This window comes from Dromiciops gliroides, chromosome 2 (assembly GCF_019393635.1).
Source record: "Dromiciops gliroides isolate mDroGli1 chromosome 2, mDroGli1.pri, whole genome shotgun sequence".
NCBI lineage: Eukaryota > Metazoa > Chordata > Mammalia > Microbiotheria > Microbiotheriidae > Dromiciops > Dromiciops gliroides.
This window is the reverse complement of record NC_057862.1, coordinates 442,926,085-442,935,790: the sequence shown is the minus strand read 5'-3', so window position 1 is coordinate 442,935,790 and position 9,706 is coordinate 442,926,085.

The window sequence follows — 9,706 nt, the reverse complement described above, 5'->3', positions numbered from 1 at the left end:
ACAGAGATACCCCTCCTGTTTTATCAGGGGATATTTATGGTTTTACCAGTATTACTGATGAGACCAAGTTACACCAACTCTCTGTTGTAAATTAGCATCTCTTAGGACAGTTATCCCATTGATTGTTTCTGTCTGAGGGAAATCAAACCTAAGGAAAAGTCCCATCTCAAGAGAAAATCATGGAGTATGGCCTATTCCTAAGTCTAAGGGTTGGGAAAGTATACCCAAGGGGCAGCTAGGTGGCGCAGTGGATAGAGCACTGGCCCTGGAGTCAGGAGGACCTGTGTTCAAATCTGACCTCAGACACTTAACACTTACTGGCTGTGTGACCTTGGGCAAGTCACTTAACCCCAATTGTCTCACCAAAAAAAAAAAAAGAAAGGATACCCAAACTCATTGTTTGAGAAGCAATGAAAAAGTAGAAGTTGGAAGCTAGTTTTGGATATGCTGTTTCTTAGAGTGCAAATTTATACAATTAACCAGAAAGAGTTAATGTGCTGGGGGCAACTAGGTGGCTCAGTGGATAAAGCACTGGCCCTGGATTCAGGAGGACCTGAGTTCAAATCCGGAATGAGACATGACACTAGCTGTGTGACTCTGGGCAAGTCACTTAACCCTCATTGCCCTGCCCCCCCCAAAAGAGTTAATGTACTTTCTTTTGGCCACTTTGATGGCCCAGTGAGCCTAATCCCACTCAAAGTTGGGGGGTGGGGGTGTCCATCATTTAGATTAAATGAGAAGAGAAGAATAATGGGGAAGTTCTAATGCAAATAGAGGTTGGGAGCATTTAGCAATAGCAGTAACTAGAATTGGATGGAAAGGTCAAAGAACTGAAGGGGAAGTCACTGTCAGTCATGGAAGCAGGATCCAAGTGAAATATTCAAAAGATCTAAGAGGTAGATTGGCAAGAGGCAAGTTCAAGTCTCAAGGTGCTAGAATCTGGTGTTATGAGACAATTGAATAGACAACATGGATTTAATTTGGCACTCTCAAAGGCTGTATTAGGAAATGCAAATGTTAAAATCAGCTTTGTGCTAACCAGACCTAGTCTCCTAACTCATTAAAATCCCATATCAAGGGGCAGCTAGGTGGCACAGTGGATAGGACACCAGCCCTGGATTCAGGAGGACCTGAGTTCAAATCTTCCTCAGACACTTGACACTAGCTGTGTGACCCTGGGCAAGTCACTTAACCCCAGTTGCCTCACAAAACACACATACACACACACACACACACACACACACACAAACACCCCATATCAATTGGAAAACTCCTTAAGCTGTCGTTGTTTTCATTAAGATATAATCTGTGGGGCAGTGGGCTCATTCACAGTCCTTTCTGATGGATGATGGATTCTGAAGGATGACATGTCTATGATATCTTTGCCTTCATTAATCTCCATGGAATTTATCGGGTGGTAGATAGCTACTATGATATATTGCTATGTGAGAAACTATAATCCTGACCATCCTTCAACCACTGAAACATGTTCCCTGAGCATAAAGAATGGTTCACAAAGATTTTTCATAGAAATGCAGCATCTGCTGATTCTGATTTGCCCCCTCACTTTTTAAAATCCTTCCCTTTAAGTATGAACATACCAATTTCCTAGACTGGCTATCACAGACAGACAGACAGACAGAAATACACACACACACGCACGCACGCACGCACGCACGCACGACACTTCATTGGTACAGACACCAACTGCTGCTAGTGATGCTGATCCCAAAGGGAGGGCACTAACAGACAACATCAATCATATAGATAGCCAGTACACCTAGGGCTCCCACTTAGAGCTGGAAGGAACATCAGCAGCCATCTCAATCCAATCTGCATCCAAATGGAATGCCTATTATAATGTAGCAGAGTCGAATTGGAGTATAACTATGAAGCATGCATGAGAAAATGTAAAGGAAGTTATAGATTGTTTCACTCTTTAAATATTTGTAAGTGCACAATTACAAATCTTTTATATTTTGATAATTTATTTTGTGGTAGAGGAAATAAATAGCTGTCCTATACTTGATCTAATGTATACATCAGAGTACCTTTCTATAGAGGGCCATATCTCTTTGGTTTGAGCTAAACTTAAGATTTGTTTAGGATGTTTTTCCCAGAGTAAGGTATAATCAGCTAAAGAATATGAGGAAAAACCTGATACTCTTTTTTAGAGGCCATACTCACCTAGAACTGGTTTGAATTAATGTAGAGCTAGGGCCCCTTAGTAGGAATAATCATTCCTTTGGCACACCAGCTCATCACTCAGATCTTTGTAATAACACTGGCTCTTTGCAGCTTCTATCCATTGCTCTTGGTTTTGCTTTCTAGGGACAAACAGATTATATCCAATCCCCTTTTACATTATAGCCTTCTAATACTTTATAGAATCACAGAATTTGAGAGTTAGAAAGGATTTCAGAAAATATCTAGTCTAACCCATTTATGAAAGGAATTCTCACTATAACATACATGACAAATGGTTCTCATCTCTAGAGGGCAGCTATCATGTCACGGCTGAATTTTATCTTATTTTCTTTTGTCTTCTCTCGTCCTTTTCTTTGTTTGAGTTGGTCTGCTCTGGTCTTGTCTTTGCCAAACAATAGCATCGGGAAGTTTTTGTCCACACATACCTCTGGTGTTCATTATATTTGAACTGGAAGAGATGGAGAAATCCCATCACTTCTCCCTTACAAACATGTTGGGTAAAACATTTGGATCAGACATGATCAATCAATTAACCAACCAACAACCATTAAATACCTGCTATATGCCAGGCTTTGTGCACTAAATGCAGGGGGATACAAAGTCAAAAGCGAAACAATCCCTGACGATAAGGAGTTTACATTCTAATGGAAGAGATACTATGTGCATATATAGGTATATAAATGATATTTGGAAAATAAATACAAAGTCATTAGGAAGGAAGTTCACTAACAGCTGTGGGGAGGAGCATCAAGAAAAGTTTCATGTTGAAGGTGACAATTGAACTGAATCTTGAAGGAAACCAGAGAGGTGGAAGTGAGGAAAGAATATGTTCCATGTTTGGGAGTCCAGCTAGTGCAAAGACATAGAGATTGGACATGGAGCATTGGTGAGTAGAGTAGCTGGATTTCATAGTGTGTGTAGAGGAGCCATATATAAGAAGGTGAGAAAGGTAGGAAGTGGAGAGGTTGTGAAACACTTTAAATGAAAAACAATTGAGTTTATATTTGATCTTGGAGGTAACAAGGAGCCACTCAAGTTTATTTGATATTTGTGTGAAAGCTGGAATGGGCTAGGGAAATGTTTGAGTTGGTATGTTGCAATAGTTCAGGTGAGAAGTGATGAAGGTCTGAAATAGGGTGGAGACTGTACGACCAGAGAAGAGAAGACATATGTGAAAGATGTTATAGAGACAGAAATAAAAAAGATTTGGCAATTTATTAGATATTTGAGGTGAATTAGAATGAGGAGTTGAGAATGACAGCAAAGTTGTGAATCTAGATAACTTGGAAGGATGGTAATAGTCTCAACAATAATAGTAGCTGAATTTGAAAGGGGGGGGTTGAAAAAGTTCTGTGAGAAATGGTGATGGTTCAATACATGGTTGAATCTTCTCAGAATAGCTTGATACATGAGGGGATCTTCTCAAGGTGTAACGATTAGAATGACGCCACCTGCTGGAGAGTTACTGTAGAAGAGTTCTGCCCATGAAGCGAAGGTCTTTGAGGGCAAGACCAGGAATCAGGAAGTGACGTGGACTAGTGGGAGGAGGAAGGAAGAGACTGGCGCTCGCTCTCGGTCTCACGCTCTTTCCTTTGGACTCTGGTGGAGAGCGGAGCTAGAAATGTGCTCTCCCTTTAATAGATAGGAATCTAGGCCTTTCTCTCTCTTTACCAAATTCTTATTCTCCTTAATAAATGCTTAAAAGTCTAACTCTTGCTAAAGCTTATAATTTATTGGCGACCACTCATTAGATATTTTAGACAGTTTAGCTAGAATTTTAGCCTTAACAAAGGGAAACATGACTATATAAGGAACAGCAGGGCAATATTATCTAGTGAATTGTGTCAACTCAAGAAAGAGAAAAATAAGTTTTTCAGGGCTAGAGATAGAAATCAGTTTGGGCTAACTCTCGCCAGTGTTCTAGAAAAAGTAGGTAAAAGGTTAACCCTAGACTCTACTGTGCTTGCTTAATAGACTTATTAATATTAACTTCTCCTCCCCTGTCTAAAATCTCCACCCCATTTTCAATCATGGGTTACATGAAGGTGTATGTGTATGGGAGGGGTAACATATCAAGGAGGATTTAGCTAGAACTCTTCCAGGTAGATTGTGAACCTATGCCTAGCAACCTATGGTGGCTCAAGGGAGGGACTGATTGCAGCAGGGTGTAGGATAAATAAAAGATGCTTACTTTCAGCATTGGCACTCACTGATTGGCTTTACTGTGGGTGCCTCATTCTCATGAGAATGCAATAAAGGCTTTTGTTATACCAAAGCTGCCTCTTAAAGAACTTATTCTGAGGAGGTGGTCTGCACCTGTTTCTCACATGTTGAATTTGAGGTGCCTATAGAATTTTCAGTTTGAAATGTCTAATAGGCAGTTGAGGATGTGAGTAGATTATGAGAAAGACAGGCTGGATTTATAAATCAAGGAGTTTTCAGAATAGGCATGATAAATGAGCTCATGGCTGCTGCTGAGGTAACCAAGTAAGGGTGTGTAAAGAAAAACAAGAAGAGGGATTAGAATGGCGTCTTGGGGATAGGCCTACGGTTAGTGGGTATGATATAGATGAAGAATAAGCCAAGGACACCTAGAAGGAATAGTCAGGAAGAAAACCAGGAGAAAGTGTTTTAGAAAACACCTAAAGAAGAGTGTGTATCCAGGAGGAGAGGGTAGTCAATAGTACCCAATGCTGTAGAGAGGTAAAGGAGGATGAGGATTGAGAAGAAGCCATTAGAACTGGCAATTATGAGATCATTAATAACTTTGAACATAAGAGTTTCAGTTGAGAGAAGAGATCAGCATCTAGATTATAGAGGGTATAGAAGAGATTCGGAGAACAAGTGGAGGTAACTAGAGTAGACAGCTTTTTCAAGGAGTGTGACTGAGGAAGGAAAGAGGGATAGAGAATAACTGGCAAGGATGGTGAGATCTAGTGAGGGTTTTTATTTTTTATTAATATTTTTAAAATAATAAACATTTTTATTTAAGGTTTTTAATTCCAAATTTTATCTCTACTTCCCTCCCTTCCCTTCCCTTCCCCTCCCTGAGGTGGTAAGCAATCAGATATGGGTTATACATGTGCAATTATATAAAACATTACCATATTAGTCATTTTATATAAGAAAACTTAGGTAAAAGAAAATGAAAGACTGTGAAAAATAGCATGCTTCAGCCTGTGTTCAATCAATATCAGTTCTTTCTTTGGGGGTGGATAGTATGCTTCATCATTAATCCTTTGAGATTGTCTTAGATCACTGTATTGCTGAGAATAGTTAGGTCATTCACAGTTCTTCATCAAAGAATATTGCTGTCACTGTGCACAATGTTCTCCTTGTTCTTCTTACTTCACTATACATCAGTTCATACAAGTCTTTCTAGGCTTTTCTGAAATCATCCTGCTTGTCATTTCTTAGCACAATAATATTCCATCACCATTATATACCACAACTTGTTTAGCCATTCCCCAGTTGATGGTCATTCTTTGCTTTCCAATTCTTAGCCACCACAAAAAGAGTTGCTATAAATATTTTTGTACAAATAGGTCTTTTTCTCTTTTTAGGGATATCTTTGGGGTATAAACTTAGAAGTGGTACTGCTAGGTCAAGGGGTATGCAAAGTTTTATAGCCCTTTGGGTATAGTTCCAAATTGCTCTCTAGAATGGTTGAATCTGTTCAAAACTCCACCAACGGTGGATTAGCATCCCAGTTTTCCCACATTAGTGAGGGTTTTTAAAGATGGAGAGACAAGGTTATGTTTGTAGATAGCAAGAAATAAACCAGGAGATAGGGAGAAATTGAAGATTAGAAAGAGGATGATAATGGGGATGATCTGCTGGAGAAGATGGGAGGGGATGAGGAAAGAGTACATATAGAGGGGTTAGTCTCACATAGCTTCTCTCCCTTTCTATACTCACATATAGTCTCCCAGAATCTTAAAGCTGGATGGCATGGGGCAGAGCTTGGCCTTGGTCTAGAAAAGGACCAGTTCTTCACCAGACATTGGTTTAAGAGAGGAAGTTGTTGGGAATGATGCCAAAGGGTTGTGAAGTGTTGAGGAGGGGAGAAGAGGGAGCTATCAGACAATGACCTTGGTTTTTCAGTAAAATATGGGGGGTTCTGTGGTAGGTTTGAGGAAAGAAAATAAAGTTTAGAACAGCTATTTTGGATAATGGGATAGAGAATCAATTAGGAAGGAATGGAAGTATTGCCTTGACCCATTGAAGGCCTCATTGAGATTAGGTAACATAGGTTTGTGGCAGACCCATTTAGTCTGGTTGTGCTCTTATTAAGACCCAGAGATATGGAATTCATGGAATGTAAGAAATATAAGGTAGTGTGGCTTCAAGGCCACCCAAGGGCTAAATATAATACACTGATTAACTCAAAACTAAGTGAGTGATAAAGTATTTGCTGCTTGATTTAATGCTTGTTATTTATCTTTCATTGCATTTAGTAAAAGTCTTTTGCCTTAATATGAAGGTATGTTTTATTTAGCTATGGTCGGATACATTCAGTAGATCTAGGAGCTCATACGTTTCTTATTGAGATAGATGATCATTCCCACTGAATGTAATCAATCTCAGAGCAGCTCTTTTCTGCATGCAATTCTATCTAGGGGTAGTTAGGTGGTACCGTGGATAGAGCACTGGCCCTGGAATCGGGAGGACCTGAGTTTTAATCACACCTCAGACACTTGACACTTACTAGCTATATGACCCTGGACAAGTTACTTAACCTGATCACCTTAAATATCCTGAGCCATCTCCAGTTGTCCTGATATATATCTTGCCGCTGGACCCAGATGGCTCCAGAGGAGTGAGGTTGGTGACTTTGCACAGTTCTCCCTCACTTAAATCCAATTCAGTGCAAGTCATGACAATCACCCTGATGTCATGGTCCTCTTTAAGAAAACTAAGGACAAACAACAAGTATTCTATCTGTAGTATCTATGTCTTTGCATAGACTCTACCTCATTCATGGCATGCACTACCTTTACCTCCGTGTAGAATTCTTAGCTTCCTTAAAGGCATAGTTTAGATGACACTTTCACTATGAAAGCTTTCCTGATCCAACCATGAGATTTTTTTCCTCTTGGAAATTATTTTGCATTACTTTATACACACTTTGTATTTACTTATTTTCATTCTGGTATCCCTTTAGTAGAAGGTAAGTTCCTATAGAGCAGGAACTATCTCAGTCTTCCATCTTTGTGTCTCCAGTATCTGGTCAATGGTGTTATTATTTGTTGCCCTGGGTGCTCCATTTGCAATGGAATGGGGCCTGATATAAATAAATAATGGGGCCTGATATAAATAAACCTAGACCTAGCCGGGGGAAGGGCTAACTGTGATGGAAGATGATGGGGTGGATAAAAGGATGAGGGTGATCTCTGTATGCTCACAAGTAGTATTCAATGTTATATAGGCTACTGTAAACATTAACAAAGTCGAAGTGGATTTGAGATAACACTGAACTGCTCACTCTGTCAACTGAACACTAAGTGGTTAAAAAAATTATGTCAAATGCTTAAGAGTATCCAAATTATTCTGCATTCTTGGGACAACTGCAAGAGAGGATGAAAACTACCCACAAGACTAAAACCCAAAGATTTTAAGACTTGTCCGTAGGTCATAAAATTAGTTAGTGGCACAGCCAATACTAGACCCTGACTTTCAAGCCAGTGGTCTTTCCACTGGCTTTCCATTATACCCCAGGGTTTGAAGCCAAAAGACCTGGATTCAAATCCTGTCTCTGCCACTACCATAGCTTTATTAGCTATGTGACCCTATCTCTCTGACCCTCAGTTTCCTTATCTACAAAAAGAGGGTTGCTACAACAAATTGGTATTCATGACAAAAGATAGAAATAGTTCATTTTGGGGTGCCTGTGGAGACAGGATCACTAATACAGCTGTGAACTGGTCCAACCATTCTGGAAAGGAATTTTGGAATTATGTCAATGTAGTGACTAAAATGTCTTTACCCTCTGATCCAGAGAGTCCATTGGTAAGCATAGACCACAAGAAAGTCAAAGACACTGTGACACTGGACAAGTCACTTAACCTTCGTTGCCCCCCCAACACACACACACACAAAAAGTCATAGACAGAAAGAATATTTTCACATACACCAAAACATTAATATGAGCTCTTTTTGTAATAGCAAAGAACTGGAAACAAAACACACGCCCATCATTTGGTAATGGCTAAACAAATTTGTGGTTCATAAATATAATGGACTATTGCTATGTTATAAGAAAAGATGATTATGAAGAATTCTGAGAAGCATAAGAAGACATTAATTAATGCAAAGTGAAGTAAGCAGAACCAGGAGAACTATTCATAATGATTTCATTATGTAAATGGAGATGGAATGGAAATGGAAAAGAACAAAGAAAACCATAATACTGAATGCTGTGTAACTGTAATGACTAAGCTTAGCCACAGAGAAGAGATAAGGAAATATCCCTCTCTCCCTTCTTTGCAGAGGTGTGGGACCATGGATGTGAAACATTGTCAGACTTGATCGTTTTTGTTAGTTTTTGCAGAATTGCTCCCCCCTTTTTTCTTTTTGATTCAGTATTACAGGGGTTCTTTGGTTAGTGGAGAGGGGGAATATATTGGGAAATGAAAGTTATCATTGATAGATATCAAAATATAAATTTTAAAAATTTAAAGATAGGGATAGGGATAGATGATTACTAAGTCCCTTTCAGCTTTGAGGCATTTCAGTATTTTCTTTTCTTTTTTTTTTCAGGGTAATGAGGGTTAAGTGACTTGCCCAGGGTCATACAACTAGGAAGTGTCAAGTGTTTGAGGCCGGATTTGAACTCAGGTCCTCCTGAATTCAGAGCTGGTGCTTTATCCACTGTGCCACCTAGCTGCCCCCATTTCAGTATTTTCAAGAGTATTTTTTCCCCCTTGAAATTGTATCTCTTAAGAGTTAATTGGGGGCGGCTAGGTGGCGCAGTGGATAAAGCACCAGCCCTGGATTCAGGAGTACCTGAGTTAAAATCCGGCCTCAGACACTTGACACTTACTAGCTGTGTGACCCTGGGCAAGTCACTTAACCCCCATTGCCCCGCAAAAACAACAACAACAACAAAAAAACCCAAGAGTTAATTGGTTTTGGTTCATGAGGGGGTTTTCTTTGTTTATTTTTGTTTAGGCTTATCTGGAGAGGAGGGCTATGCTTTGGCAAAGAGGCAGGACTGGTATGAGGATGAGTTCTAGGGCAGATGGAGTGGGGCCATATGAGGACTCAGAGAGAGACACAAGTGCAGAAGGTTTGTTTGGCTAGAGGGGAAGCAGAGGGCAGATTAGAGCTGAAGATGAGAGCAAACAAGAAAATCTAGAACAGGAATTGCTTGGAAGCACACAATCGTATCAGTTCTCTGAGTCAAGAGGCAATTGACAGCCAATTTTAAGAAAGGGCTATGTGGTCAGAACACGCCTGGAGGAATGTTTGCATGAGGCATGATGTTTGATCTACCTGG